This window comes from Lactuca virosa, chromosome 2, assembly GCF_052849685.1.
Source record: "Lactuca virosa cultivar CGN04683 chromosome 2, Lactuca_virosa_CGN04683_v6, whole genome shotgun sequence".
Taxonomy (NCBI): domain Eukaryota; kingdom Viridiplantae; phylum Streptophyta; class Magnoliopsida; order Asterales; family Asteraceae; genus Lactuca; species Lactuca virosa.
The window spans coordinates 166,421,612-166,438,535 of NC_136427.1; positions in this window are offsets into that span (position 1 = coordinate 166,421,612).

Genomic DNA, 16,924 nt, shown 5'->3' on the forward strand with positions numbered 1-16,924 from the left:
TTGCTATTTAACTATTATAGGTATAGTTAAGGGATTACTACTCACTACTACTATCACAACGACCCATACAAGAGTCAATACATTTATGAGCTACTACAAAAGTACTACATTGAGTAAGAGAACATACTATACACTATACAAGAGAACATAGTATACACTATACAAGAGAACATACTACACACTATACAAGAGAGCATACTGTACAATATACAAACATTAAATACTAAAACAGAATGTGACATACTACTTCTCGATACGACACTTCATGGTGCTATCACCGTGTAACCAGAGTCTCCTGGAGGGAGAGCGGACATTATGTGTATAGATCTATACGGGACAGACACTCCCACATCCCGACTGCTAGCTACAGTCCGAGCCGACTAGGCCCAGGGGTGACAAAATGTCACCATACTATGTGTGACCTGGAGGGTCATCAGTTATTTAGCCGTCGATCAGCATCGTTACATACGAGTTCACATTCAAACCTTAAATTAACTAAATAAGGATTTAAGGCAAAAATGGACTTTGCGAGGCGTATCGCCTGGAGTCTACATATTTTCTACTTTGGACTTTTCGAGGGGTACCGCCTGGAGTCTACATATTACTACTATGGACTTTTCGAGGCGTATTGTTCATTCAGTACCACCTAGAGTCTGTATTTCATTACTTTGTGACTTAGTCACATACTCATTAAGTAAACTATATTTTTTTATACTAATAGTTTTCACTGGGGAAAAACCCTTACATTTACAAAAGATTAATTATACAAACAATCGATCTTGGTAGAAGACTACCTTTTTACTGGAAAACATAGGGTTTTCTAGGGAGTATACTATTTCCAAAAACATTTGAAATCAATTACTACACTACATTGTTACTAACATTTTTATACAAGCAATGACACTAAATACTTATGAACTCACCAGCTTTATGCTGATACCCGCTTTCAAAATAACTTGTATTCTCAGGTCATCAGTAGACAAGTACAGATGAAGCTTTTGAGAAGATGGAGCACATACAAGACTCATCTTTTATTTTGATTATACTTGTGGTGTCTTAGAAACTATACAGAACACGCTTGTATTATAATTATTATATTAATGCAATGGATGTTGTTGCTTGTCTTTACTATTATGCATTGTTATGATACTGTACATGACGTCCTCCACCCCAGAACGTTTCCGCCGTTCTCGGTTTTGGGGTGTGACACTGAGAGTATCGGTTATTTGTCTGAATGTCGTTTAAATATCAGTTATATATTATGTATACATATGTAGATATAAAAATACTTTTAATCAGTTCAGTACCTTTGGGTAGCAAAGGCATACCTCCATTCATTCAAACTACTGAAATTACTAGTAAACTATAATAGGTATAGTTTTGGAGAATACTACCATATACAAATACTATAACAGAGAATACTATAACAAAGAATACTATAACAGAGAATACTATAACAAAGAATACTATACAGAGAATACTATAACAGAGAATACCATACAAAGGATACTATACCGAGAATACTATACATAGAATACTATTACAATAACAAGTATACTATAATAAGATTCAGAGATAACATAATGTGAGATACTACTTCATGACACATCGACCATTTCGTTATGTCACGTTTTGTAACCAGAATCTCCTGGAGGGAGAGTGTGAGTTTGCGTATAGATCTATACTGGATTGACTATCCTACACCTTGCTGTTCGCTACAGTGGGACTTGCAAGTCTACGGGTGCCAAATGTCATTTCTTCCGACGTCTTTCATCGTCGTGTTATAGTCGGTTTAGTATGGTAACAACCTCATCACATTTTACCTTATATAAGCCTTTTTGGTTTAAGGTAGTTACTACTTCAGTAGTTAATACAAATAATACTGCAGTACACATACTTTTTCCCATTATATTCAAATTGTGATCTTCTCACATAAAGGGTAATATAAAACTATATTATGGTAATGATAGTCATATTTGGGAAAAGCTTCCACATTTACAAAGAAACAAACATACAAAACAGTCGGGTCTTGGTAGAAGACTACTTTTTGTTGGGTCAAAAATATGGTTTATACTTTGCTTTTCTAAGCATTTATTGTTTTTATTATTTGGGCCAAAAATAGTATAAGATTAATTGTAGCTTGGACCGAGCATTGGATTATTTGTATTTTGGGCTTGGCCTTAGGTCCATATATATATAGGGTGAGGAGTGCATGTGAAGAATGAACACATAGAATAGAGGAGCTTAAGTGTGTGCATGTGAAGGTGTTCTAGAGAGAGACAAAAGAGAGTGTGTGTTAGTGTGTGTGAATCTTGTATCCGGATCTTCATTCATATCAATACATACAAGATTCATATTATTCTTCTTCTCCTTCTCTTCTATTTGATCTGACATCGTCCGTTTGATTGGGATTCCGCACCATCAAACGGATCTGATTGATACACAAGCAGATTAGGGACTTACAATTGGTATCAGAGCTTGGATTGTATCAGTCATTTTTCTCAGATCTGGAGCATATTTGATCTTATTTTTGAAAAATTCATGCGTTTTTGGATAGATCTCTGAAAATTAGGGGGGGTTTGATCGAGTTTTGGAGCAAAAAGAGGTGAAAAACGCTGTTTTTCACGTAATCTGCGAAGAGTTTACGGTCTTTGAAGGGTTTACGATCGGCGGCGGCGGCTAGGGTTTTCCGGAGTTTACGGCCGTAAACGTGTTTACGGTCACCGGAGTTTACGGCCGTAAACGTGTTTACGGTCGCCGAAGTTTACGGTCGGCGGTTTACGGTCGCCGGAGTTTGCGGCCTCAGCTCGAAATTCGGCTCGGTGAACGGCTTGAAGGACGGCTCGGTCAGCAGCAGTTTCCGGTTCGCACGCCTTCTCGGTCAGCAGCATCCTCGCACCAGGTCCTCGCCTTCGCACTTCAGACTAGCATCTTGCATCGCAGCAGCCTCGCCTTCAGACTTCAAAAATAGGAAACGGATTGGGGGGTGCCGGGGATCGAACCTGCGACCTCTGGTTGAGCAACCCAGCGCCTTACCAACTCTTCTAGCAACGCCTTTGTTCCTTCCCTCCCAATTTTAATTAAAAAGCACTCCTTTTCGTTTCTAATTTCGCTTTCTTTACTTTTTAACCCAAAAATCAATTTTCTTTATTTTAAAATTCCATTTTCAACCCAAAAATTTAGTTTTTAATTTTTGTCTTTATTTTTTAACCTTTGACTTTAAACTTTGACTTTCTCGTTTGACTTTTAAATTTTCAAATTTGGCTTTTCGGTTTGACTTTTCAAGTTTAACTTTTGAGTTTGACTTTTTAAATTTGACTTTTGAGGTTGACTTTTGAGTTTTTAGTCAAAGGTCATATTTAAAAAAAAACAATGAGTTCTTCTAACGTTCCAGTCAATAAAGTTTCATGTTCTCAATCTTGTGAAACTACGATTAAATTTCTTCGAGAACAAATTGATTTATTAAAAAGAGAAGTTGAGGACCTGAGATATGATGGATATCAACTTAGAAAAGGACAGAAACCCCTAAAGGCCCAGTTAGAAACAAAAATTAAGGACTTTAAAAGAATTCAGACAGAATACAGTGAAAAATGTGAGCTTTATGATTATGTTAAAAGACAACATGATGAGCTAATTACCGAGCTTGATACATTAAAAGGACAATTTGAAACTGCAACTTTTGATTTTAGAAAATTTTATGGATCAAGCGAGGTAGTTGCCAACATGATTGATCACTGCATGCAGTTCAAACGAAACCAACAAAAGGGCTTAGGATATGATAGTGTACCTCCTCCTTATAATCATACATATCAGTATCAACCTCTATCCAAGGATGAGATTGCCAACGAACCATTTATGGTTTATGGAAAGCCGTCTGGTTTCGTTTCAGGCGGATTTATTAATGTTGAAAGTACTAACATTTCTACTTCCCCTGCAGATCAATCCTTAGATCAGTCAAAGCACAAAGTTGAAGGATCTGTTTCTGATAACAAAACTGAGCCTGAACCAGATGTTTCTGTTTCCAATGAACAACCTTCTGTTTCTGATATTAAAGTTGATGATACATCTTGTGATGCCTTTGATGCTTTTGCATCGGATCATGTTGAGTTAAATTTTTTTGACATATTTGATTATTTGTTTGAAAATACTGATGTTCCTGTTTCTAGCACATCTACTTCATATGCAGGTAAAGTAGCAGAAGATGAGAACAAGGAGAACACCACTGAACAAACCAACATCTCCTTGAGCTCTGAATCTGTTGCTTCGAACTCAACTGCTTCTGATCAACCTGCTGTTGAGAAATACAGACCACCAATTCCAGCGAAACAGAGTGCCTCCTACAATTGTGCTTGTGGGAACAATAAGAGACAAGGCAAGGATACGCCACCAGGGGCAGGAAGAAACAACTTCACAGTGAAGAAAAAGACATGTTTTCACTGTGGAACACCTGATCACATTGCCGGAAACTGTCCAAATCGCGCATACGTTCCCTACTACGCAGAAGGATGGAAAAACGCGCCAAGAGGGAGATATTCCAAAAGAAACCCCTCAAGGTCACGTTCAGACAATGATGACTGGAATGCGCAGAAGAGAAAGACTCAAACTCCAAAGGACAAGAATCAAAATCCCAAAGTCAAGAAGGAAATGCCGGCCAAGAAGCCCAATCCAAGAGATGCTCCAATGAAACAAAGACCGGTTAGGTCAAAGTCATCTCAACGGCCGACATCAAGATCAAAAGCAAGTACTGAGCCACCCATCGGATCGAAAAAGAAACGGGTTAAACCCAACTACAAATGGGTTCCAAAGGCTCACTCTCCCAAATCTTCTAACGATTCTAATATTTCTTCATCTTCTGTTTGTGATAAACAGGATATGTTATGGGAGAGAGTACCGTGCAAGGATGAAAAAGGTCAACTCAGTTTCAAAATGGACTGGGTTCCAAAGACCAAGTAATCCCACTCTGTGTCGGAGCAGCTATGGAGGCATATCATCAGACTTCAGTTTGTTGGTAGTGGCTGCTCCAGGCACATGATAGGGGACATCTCTCAACTGTACAACATTCAGATCTTTGTTTGAGAGTATGTGTCCTTTGTGGGAAAGGAAGAAAGGAAGAGATCACAAACGGGGTTAGTGCTTAATGACATGAAGAATTTTCGGATCTGTTCTGAGATTACGCGTGTTGTTCTCAGACCTTCTGGCTGCAAATTCAATCGGTGACTTACGGTTTGAGTTTTCTTCTCTATACTCCTGAGTTTTTCTTAAGCTGATTCGCTTTAAAGACTAATTTTTTGTTTTAGGATAGTTTAAATTTGCGCATTTACTTTCATTTCTCTCCTATGCACAAATTTAGGGGGAGAAATAAAAACAAAACAAAAATTAGAAAAGTTATAAAAAAATATATGGTGTTAATGAAATGTGCTTGAGGGAGATGTTTTGGGAAGTGATATAATTATGTGATAACAGGCAATTTGAATCTGTGTAAGGGACTGAATCTGAATTGTCTAGGCTCTGTGTTCGATGCGCTGGTAGGCACGAGAGATTAAAATGGACTTGACTAGGCATTAATGAACTTAAGGAATTCATAGACTTGATAAATTTTGACCTAGTTAAATCCGTTTAGCCTGACAATACGACGCTTGGATAGGTTGAGCAGGGAGATATACATGATAATCCACCGGTCACATTAAAGTAATCCGTATCTAGAACTGTGGTTTAACTCTTCCTCGATGTGCGGATTCTGTCCTTAATTCCGGTATTGATGGGGCGACTGGTGAATTCCGATAAATTAGGTCTGTAGAAGGTTATATTATTTCTTTCTATCTGTTAGTCATATGTTGCCTCCTCTGCGTGATCGAAAGATCCGACCTGGAATGTAGCATATGCAACTCTATTTCTCTGCATCCTCTATCTATGCAATTCTTTCTATCTGTTAGTCATATACTGTCTCCTTTGCGTGACTCACAATCCGACCTGGTACACAGTATATGCAACATTCTACTTCTCAATCCCTCTAAAACTTCAGTTAGTCATATGTTTCACCCTCTACGTGATTGGAAGAGATCCGACCTGGGTGTATAGCATATGCATTCTAAATCTATCTTCTCTCTCAATAATTGTCAGCTCACCCGATGTAAGGAGTATTCTGGAAGTCCTTGATTACTGGAGCATATCAGGAAGCGGGAACCATGTTCTAGTACAATTAAAAATTAAACACTTACAGATTGTCTATAGACCTCGCTGCTCAATTTAGGTGGACAACAATATCCCTGGTCGTCGTCAGCTGAATGGTCCTTAAGAAATAGTATCTAGGAACTTAGGATCACTTTGTCTTATAACTTATAGTTAGTCCTAATTTTGTCACAATCTCTCGTGTTTAAGTGGACCACAATACCGGCGATTGACCAGATCTATTCATGAAGGGAGAGGTACTGATAAACGGATAAAGGCTGTCTAAAAACTTTGATCCCAAATCACTCTTAAAGTTAGATATTTTATTTTTGTTAAATTTGTTCATAGTTTTCTTCTAATTTAAATATTAGGGGAGAATTAAAAATTAAAAAAAAACAAACAAAAATCAGAAAATTAAAAATCCAAAAAGAGTGTTATTTCTGTTTTATTTCTTTTTCAGAAATATGAAAAATCCAAAAATATTGTGTGCTAAGTTTTCTTTTAGTTTTGTTTTGTCTTGAAAAGTGAATTCAGGTGAAGATGAAACTCATGGAGTTTGTGTCGAAGATTTCTGAGCCAAGGCTTCATCCGTGAGCATCGAAGAATTCTCATTCGAAGGAGCAAGAAATGATGATTATTCTTTAGACATTGAATCTTTCAACCCCAGAAGCAAGGTGAAGCTGCACTTGAAGATTAGGTGACAGATTGCATTCAAGCCTCCTCAATCAGTCTGCTGCTATCTTAAACCTGCTGAAGTGATCCAAAAGATTTGTTCTCTCTGACGTTCTCTCTAAAGATTCTCAAGCTGAAAGCGCTATCTTTCAAGAATCGGTACAAGAAGCCTCCTCATCCGACGTGCGTTCAAAGCCAAATTCTGAAGAAAATCCCAACTGCTCAAGATGAAGTCATTCATTAAAGATTCATATGTTCATCTTGAAGTCATGAAGATATCAAAGAGTAAAGCTGAAGCCAAAGCTCCCAATAAAGATTAACAAGAAAGCCAACTATTTTTTAGGGGGAGCTTGTTGGGTCATTTAAGAAAAAAAAAGAAAGCTATAAACCAAGGGGGAGATTGTTGGGTCAAAAATATGGTTTATACTTTGCTTTTCTAAGCATTTATTGTTCTTATTATTTGGGCCAAAAATAGTATAGGATTAATTGTAGCTTGAACCGAGCATTGGATTATTTGTATTTTGGGCTTGGCCTTAGGTCCATATATATATATATATATATATATATATATATATATATATATATATATATATATATATATAGGGTGAGGAGTGCATGTGAAGAATGAACACATATAATAGAGGAGCTTAAGTGTGTGCATTTGAAGGTGTTCTAGAGAGAGAGAAAAGAGAGTGTGTGTTAGTGTGTGTGAATCTTGTATCCGGATCTTCATTCATATCAATACATACAAGATTCATATTATTCTTCTTCTCCTTCTATTCTATTTGATCTGACATCATCCGTTTGATTGGGATTCCGCACCATCAAACGGATCTGATTGATACACAAGCAGATTAGGGACTTACACTTTTTATACTAGTAGAAAATATAGGATTTTCTAGGAGTTTTCAAACATATACAAACATTTACATTGAACAATTACAAACATTTTCATCGAACTTACACAAACATTGACACTAAAATACTTATGAACTAACCAGCTTAAATGCTGATCAACTCTTTCAAAATAACTTGTAATCTCAGGTCATCAGTAGACAGGTACAGTCGACCAGGTTTTGAGAAGACGGAGCATGTTCAAGACTCGTCTTTTATTTTGATTCATTTTTGGTGTCTTATTACAATGAAAGAACACACATGTATGAATTTATACTATTAATGCAATGGATGATGTTGTTGCTTATTTACTACTTTGCATTATTATGATACTATACATGACGTCCTCCGCCCCAGAAAGTTTCCGCCGTTCCTGGTTTTGGGGTGTGACAGAGACAAAATCGGGTTGGATAAGAGGATCGAAGGGCCTGAAAACAACGTTGGGGGGAAAGGACCCATTGAGTCTTAAAGATTCAATGTCATCATCGCCAAAACAGCATGTCTCCTCATAAGAGAGGATACCTTGGTCGATAAAATCATCGTCGGGAAGGGCCAAGATGCTTTTACGAGAGATAGCCATTTTTCGACCCATGGTAGAAAGAATAAAAGCCTAGAAGAAAAATTACCTTCTCATCGCAAGATAGCACGAGAAAAGCAAAGAAGAACGGATGGGAGATTATGGAATTGATCCCTCATAATTATACTGGACCAATAAATATGATTTGACTGTTAACGGCTAGTAAACTATCCCTTGGGTTCCAAATTACCTAGTCGTTATGGGTTAAAACTGAAAATTACTATTCTCTCTCCTTTTACCTATTTACTTTAAGTTATTCCTTTAATATTTACGAAACTAATCCCTATATTTTCAGGAATAACTTGGGGGCAATTGTTAGGGCCAGGATCCTCACAATATTCAGGATCCTCAAATATCCAGGATCCTCAGCTACCTTAGGGTCCCAGCTAATTACTGTTATTATTTTTATTAATATTTATAATGGTCATATTTTATCTATAACTAACACATGTGCAGAAGTAGTCAAGGGAAGACCAATTCTCAACGAGGAATCATATCTACTATGCCAAAGACCCTGAATACTTGGTCAAATAACGTTCATGAAGCTGGTCATAGAGGATCCCGGAAATATCGAACATCTTGTTGGCTAGTTTAGACTATAAATTGACACTTGTAATCTGCACACGACACACTGTTTTTTAGTCTAAGCTTACTCTACGAAATTATTTACTCACTCTTACTAAGAACTCAATGTAATCTTCATTTTATATCAAGAAAATCATCAAGGTAGGTGATCATTATCACATCCCAAGCTTTTATGTCGGAGATCCTAGCAAGGATCAAGGGCTTTCCTTGTAAACCATTGTGTCGCTTTCTTTTACCATTTGCTATTACACAATCACCAAGATGTTTACTGAGAGAGATCTTTTGTCCTGAGTATTGTACCTCGGAGTAGGCCCCGATGTCACAATACTTGAGCATGCTCAAGACTAAGATTCGACAGTTTGTGTCTACCCAGCGATACAATACCCTCTTCGAGCTTCAGGATGTCGCTCGGAGATGGGAGATTGAGATTTAGATCCATAAGAGGGAAGAGAGGCAGGCTTTGGTGCAGCCAAAACCTACAGAAAAGTTGATAGGAATAAATCCTCAATGATCGAATAGATTAAAACAGGTAAAGAACACAATATGATCAAACTGGTGCTGAATGATTAACAATCACGCCTCAGAAGAACTCGATGAAGAATTGCTTCTGTAGAGGCGTAAATTAGGGTTACAAAGATAAATATCAGACTTAACTAAAATACGTAGCATGCATGTACCTTATATACTATAACCCTAGTATTAAATACGAGTGGACAGGCCCAACTCGTTTATACAAAATGGACTAGACAAAACAGGCCCAATGACACAACACTAATATCTTCAACAATCTCCCCCTTTGCGTCAATTGAAACCATATCCATTTTAGTTCTTGATTCGCTTCTGCACTTCATAGACTTTGGGAATGAAACTCAACAACAGCTTGCGAACTTGAATGTACCAAGTGATCACATCTGTGAAACACTTCACATCATCCTTGTTGTTGCCCTTAAACTTCACAAGCAGCTCCAAAATAAACTCCAGACAAGAAGTAGTAAATTGGTGTTTGTCTTCGAGATGAAAGAATAACTTGCGTCGATCTGCTCCTGGACGATCTTTAGACGTGTATACCACAAACCATCCTTCCTTGTAAATTTTTCCTGGCTTGAGCTTTTGGAAGTCTTTTGGAGCTTCTTTTGGAACAGCACTTGGTTTTTGCCTCAGAACAGTGGCAATTTCCACATCCATCAGTCCAAATTCCTGAATGTAAGACCTGATCAAAAGTTAAAGATGGGAAAACACAGGTTCGTACTTCTCCTTCTCTCGCACCAGAATATTGAATATCACCATCCAGTCATTGGGGTTCAAGCAAGGCAGATCTGCGAGAGTGAATTCGCAGGCTTGACATACAGATCCTCTCGCAACTTTAGACTTCGCATTAGGGAAGCTTTCAGTCTCGATTGGCCTAGTAACCTTCACAACAACAATCTTGCTCGCACTCCAAGTCTCAAACTGGGGCTTCATATGCTTCAAGTAGAAGGCAAACAGCAGTTGATCTACAGTGTTGTCTAAGAAAGGTACATTAGCAACCTTTATAAAGGCACGAAACCTGAACGCCTTTGGTGTGATAGGAAGGTCTAATTGCGAATCGTGTGTATTTTGAACGTCAAAGGAAGCAATTGGATCCAACCAATACTGACTTGGCATATCCACGGCTTGGTTTTGCATGCGGTTCAGGGTCCATTTTGGAAATAATAGCATTTTGCTCTTAAGAGTGGCTTGAGCTTCCTTTTCAACTCTTTCTTTCTTCTCAGCCTCCTTGACGATACGAGCATTTTCATCCAACTCTGCTTCACGAGCCTTCCGCCTTTTAAGCTCAGCTTCATCAGGCTCTTCGTCTTCGTCATTGTCAATAATGGGTTCTTCACTGAATAACTTTTCTTTGTTCTTTGGTTCTTGCTTGATGATAGAAGGTTTAATTGAAACTTTGGGGTTTTCATCCGTTTGAACTTTGGAACTACCTTCTCCCCCTTGTTTCAGAAAAGACATCGGCGTCGAAACACCCTCCAAACGGTGCAACATTGCGAACACCGGTCTTAGATTTTCAGCCAAATCCTTTTGTACTGTGATGGAAATCATGGGATCACGGGTCTCAATGATATCAGAAAGCAGTCCATTAACATCAGAGATACAACTTCTCGTGACTGCATTCTCTGCTAGCAAATCATCGACCTTTTTTTCAGTGTAGTGAAGCTTGGTTTCCAACACCTTACACTTTTCCTCCTTGACCACGAGAGCATCCATGATCTTGTTCTCCATCGCCTAATCTTCTTGAAGCTTTGTGATTTTCGCATCGATAGAAGTCTGGAATGCTTCATGATCAGAATGGAACACCGTGCGAAGTTAAGCAAAGTTCGCCTTTTCTGTTTGGAACAAGGCACCAACATTCTGAATAGCCTTGTTCGTAGTTGTGGTATTGGCATTGTAAGTATCCTTGTAGTCTTCCATGAATTCACTTGTGTCAGTAATTAGTTTATTGACTTTTTCGGTCATTGCCTTGCAGACATTAGCAGAGTCAAAAACTGCCTTGGACAAAGTGGAAGTGTTGGCAGTATGTTCCTTTGTGACTCGCTAAAGGATTGACTCAACCAAAGCTTTGGAGTAAGCCTCAGAAGTGGAAACGCTGGATGCGAGAAGCAGCTGGTCAAGCTTCTCATGAAGAGATTTGAGTTCCGCTTTCAGAGTAGAGACATCAGCTTCATTGTCAATCCTTATATGAAAAGGACTGTAAGTGAATCTTTCCAAATCATCAGCTTCATCATATCCGGGTCATCTGTGCGAATGGGAGAGATGGGTGTTGTAACATGGGTTCAAAAACCTGAAGTTTTAGCCCCCGTATCAGATACGTTGACTGAACTTATAGGTGCAGTAGAGGTTTGAGGTGGAACTGTGGAATCTGTGAAAATAGGGATTGATACTGGAATAGTTGTGGGTGTTTGAGTTGATACAGGTGGTGGGAGAGGAGTAATGGTGATTGGTATAGTGTTGGGTTTTGAGCATTCTAACACTCATATGGTGTACATGCAACCCTATAAACCTTGGATCTATGTTTTCTCTATTATACATGCAAATATTAACTATTCCAAGGTTTCATCCTAACTTGCATATTATGAAGCACCTATACTACAAAGTTCTAGTTAGATGACATACCTTTTGATGTAGCTTGATGTCTTCAAGTTTTAAGAGCTTAGCCCCAATAGTGTGGAAGCCTCAAATGGAATCACAAATCACCAAAACACCTTGGAAGAACTTGAGAGAATATGTATGCACACTAAAATCGGCCCACTCTTATTTTCACACACTTGTGCCAATTTTGTGAGCCAAGGACTCCTTTATATATTATGGAGATTAGGGTTACATCCATGTAAACCCTAATACCCATGACCTTTCATTTACATAGGATCCATGGGTTAAAAGCTCCATGGACCATCCATAAAAGCTTAGCCCAACCTAAATGAACTTGGCCCATTCCATATATATAAGAGTCCATATTTAATTAGTTCTTTTTGATCACTGAATTAATTCTAAATTAATTCTTGATCAATACTAATTAAATAATATGATTCCATATTAATATATTAGAACTTATAATATATTAATATAAATCATAAATATACTATTCTCAAAAGACTATCCATATAAATTGTGTCGGTGAAGTGCAACCCAAATGGACCATGCCGGGTCGGGTCAAGTATATACCAAATATAGTTATGGACTTAGACATTAATCCAACAGTCTCCCACTTGGATAAGTCTAAAACTATTATTGAGTATGACTTCAAAACCTAACTGGCAACCGTAGCTCTTAAAGCCGTTGTCGAACTCTGACCTTGTCAATGACTTGTCCATTAGATAAGGGATCATATATTCCTCCATTCTAGATATCATATGGACTGAGACATGGATTATCAATCATTCTCTCTGTCCATTTGTTGTTTCCCGATTTCCGATTTATGATGACTGACTGATTGAACAAATCAAATCAGTCCTGGCTTGGCCAAGCACTCACATGTGTCATCGCTAAATCATCGAGGGGCCCACAGATACCGCTTTTATCCCGAAGGTAAAAGGAATGGATAAACTTCGACTCATATGGCTTGTTCTACTACTTGTTGAATCATACACAAAGGCACGTTTTATAACATCGAGTTACCAAATGCGTTTTCGTGCAATCAATGTATAACCAACTCATAGTAACAACTCATATCTCTAGGTTTGAAGAATATAAGATATTATCGTCTCATGATCACTCGTGATAAAATCCATGAAGTGATTCAAATGAGCGCGGGTTGAATCCAATACTCAGAACTTATGAGCACTCATGAGTGTTGTAGCACCACTTTGTCCACCAACTTGGACCTCTACAAACCAACCCATGACAGTCTTGATTCATATTTACTTCCAACATATGACTGACTGTGGATAGTTTGAATAACTTAGTCATTCAGGACGAATGACCTAGTTTATTCTGGAAGTCAAAACATGCAAAAATGAAACACAAGAATAAATGAATCAAATATGGTATCAAACCCTATGAATATAAATAGACCACTTTTATTTATCACCATATTGATTACTCATTATTTCATTGTTTCGGTTTTATCAACTTTATACCTGAATTAAAAACACTAGTTGTCCCATGCTCCAAGCATGTACACTATGTTTTTCTAAACAATAGCTTTGCCATACACCGAGTATGCACTCTATGTTTGTCTATGATCCTTACTTTGTGAAATAAACCAATTGAACATAATTTCAATGATTCTAATTTCACACTCCCAAATCCTTATCGAAAAATGTGAGAATTTCAAATTCCTATCATTTATCGAAATCTGTTTAGATTTTAAACTTATATGCACTGACCCTCCTGTAATGAATATGTACAAAGTCACAAAGACTTGTCAACAGTCATTATAAGGTATTCCAATGGAGATCAACTCCATGGAAACTAAGTCTCATATTCAACGTACATTGCTTTGGACATGCTTCTTGCATTAAGTTTTCTAATCTTACACATATAACTTCCACCTATGGAGACAACTCCATATTCTCATTTTGACTATCACTTCTGAACAAGAGATGCCTCTTTTTAGAATATGTCAATATGGTCCTTCCAAAATTAGCACTATACTTCCAACTGTCCATGAGCAACCAATCTTTGGTAAACCTCAGATTGTCCTCGACAATTGCTTAATCATTTTAGTCATATCCAATTCTAGACCTTTTCCCTTCTTAATGCCTCTGGGCATTTGGAAAAATTTAGAAATGACAAATATAATAGCACATGCAATCGATCCTGTACCCAAAGCAAATGGTACATGATTCATGATGTCTCACATAAAGACATGATTCTAGACCAGTCTTTTGCTACAATATTTTTATTTGCCATGTTTTCAAATTTTGACTATGAAGAGGGATGCCGTAATCATAATCGAATTTTGAGAACGCAATATATTGAATTTCCTTAAGTTGAACCAATCCAACATGAAATTCATATATATATTCTTGACTAAAGATGATTAAGGTCTCAATCTAAGCCTTTCGAACTGAAATGAAGTATATCCTCTCCCTTAATTATAGCAAAACAACTTTTTCAATCCCTGCAGCCTCACGAATTGAAACTTTTGTTTTCTATAATTAACATTGCTAACTTGCAACACTAACAATAATTATCATGCTCCCACTAACATGATGATTATTAGCATAACACTTATGCTCCCACTAGCTTTAACATGTACTCAGAAATCAGCTGGATTTCTAGAAATCAATACTTTATTGACTTTCTTACCAAAGTTCAGATTTCTGATACGAGATGCTTTGATAAAAGTTTATCAAAATCATACACCTTTCCTTAGGTAGCATGCATGTGTGTCTAAACAATTTCAGAACTATGAAAATGGATGCCGTAATCATAGTCTCAATTGTTTAGACCTTTTGCCATCTGCTTCAAATCTACTTGGTGGAAGTGTTTCCTCACCATCATTTTCATGAATCGGAGAGAAACCTTATGACCCTTAGATTTTATGGTGTATGTGTTCTTATCCATCTGAATCGTCAAAACCATAGTCACAAGACAAGGATAATGACAAATCCAAACTTATATGTACTGAACTTATGCAATCTTAACTTCTTGCCACCTGGCAGAACAGGGCCTGCCATTGCTTCCAAGTTGTTATGCAACCAATTGAGAACTTTCAGAACTCCTATGCAAAGCCAACTTTAACTGGAATGGGCACAGAATATGTCAACACGATAGGTTATAAACCTCAAGTCGTGTGCTAGTGAAGAACCTCAGGTTTTATTCTTGATTAGTTCTTGAAATTCTTTTTAGGATCTTTAAGACTCTCACTATCCTCTTGACATATAAGACTATCTTGCCAAATATTCAAGAGATAGTGCGGATTCTTTATCAAGACAAACACTTCACACAATTGGCCTTAGTTGGTCTTTGTTTTATCCAAAACATCACAACTTACCAATTTCAAATGTACAAGAGTATGACACTTTTACTCTTACATTTGACAAGTGTTTTAAACCTTTCTTTAAGATATGTCACTCAAGTTACAATCTTGGAGTATGACACTAAGAATTGTTTTGGAACGAAGTATGGCTCATCTTCCTGATCTAACCATTTCAACAATTCATGACTCCTCTTCTTAGTCATAATAATGCACTAAGATGACCTTTAGAGGACTAATTGTGATATGATTTCTAAATCATTAAGATGATCACAAGCATGATACCAAAGTACTCTCCCATCTTTTCAGATTTGAGAAACTTTTATCTTTCTGCCTAATTTGATTCTTCCCATTCGTTCTGCCATACATTGAGACTTTTCCAATGTTTCAGAATTATACTTAAACTTGTAAGTATAACCATATTTACTAAACTTTAGTAAATCAAATAGTCTTAACGAGCTTTGTGGTGGACATGACCAGTGCACAAGAATGTGTACTCGATCCCTTTAGTCCTTCACTTGACTCACACATCCATGTGAACAAGTAATTAGTCTTGATTTTCCAATGCTTGAAAGTTCTCATTCATTATACTATTCAACTTGCATGATTCCAAGTTTCGGTCCAATTGAAACTTGGGTGATAAGGAACTTTCCTGATTTGGTAAATTTAGACACTACCACAAATGAAAGAATCAAATCCATTTTCCAATATTGTTGTCAGTGGAATCATATAAGCAACAATTTTCCACAAATGCCATTGTAAGGATACTTCAAATAAATAAAATTAAACAATTTTCTTTTATTTTAAAACTTTGCGGAAAAACTTATCCTTACAATCCACATGAAAAATTGTTGTTATCTATTCCTTAGCAATATATCATAACTTCTTAAGCAACTGCTCAAAATTCTGATGCGATCGAAATCCACCTTCGCGATCAGAATCAGCATATACTTCCTTTAAGATTTCTCTCTATTCTTTGATTCTTAAAACATCAACATGTCACCCAGTCACATCATGTAATGAGGATCTCAGAATAGAACTTAACAGAGTTAGATAATGGGCTCTACCTGATGTAGAGTCAAACTTATTGACTTTAACATCCTTAGGTAAATTTGGCAGCTTTGCAATCAATGCCCCTTCCTTTGGCAAAATAAACATATGGACCCTTTGGTAATGGGACTATCTCAGACTTAGCCTTTCTCTTTACCATTTGGTCAACCGGGTTGACTATGGCCAATCCCTTTCCATTGGGAAGAGAATGCTTTTTCTGGATTTCCAGTGTCACCATTGTCACTGTCCATAAAGTTTTTGGGAAGTTGATCTTCTAATCAAATTTGCTTTACTATCGTTCCAAATCATTGCTGATTCAGCAGCACCAAGCAAATAGATATGATCATTAAGGTTCATGTCATAGTCTGTTTCATAGTAGTCCCAAAGGAACTCACTATGTGACTTAGAAAGTGATTGAACATCTAACTTTCTCAAGACTTTGACACCCAACTCTCCCGGCTTGTCAATATGTGACTTTATCTCTAAGATGTGATCACACATAGACCTTGCTTGCCATTAGGGCT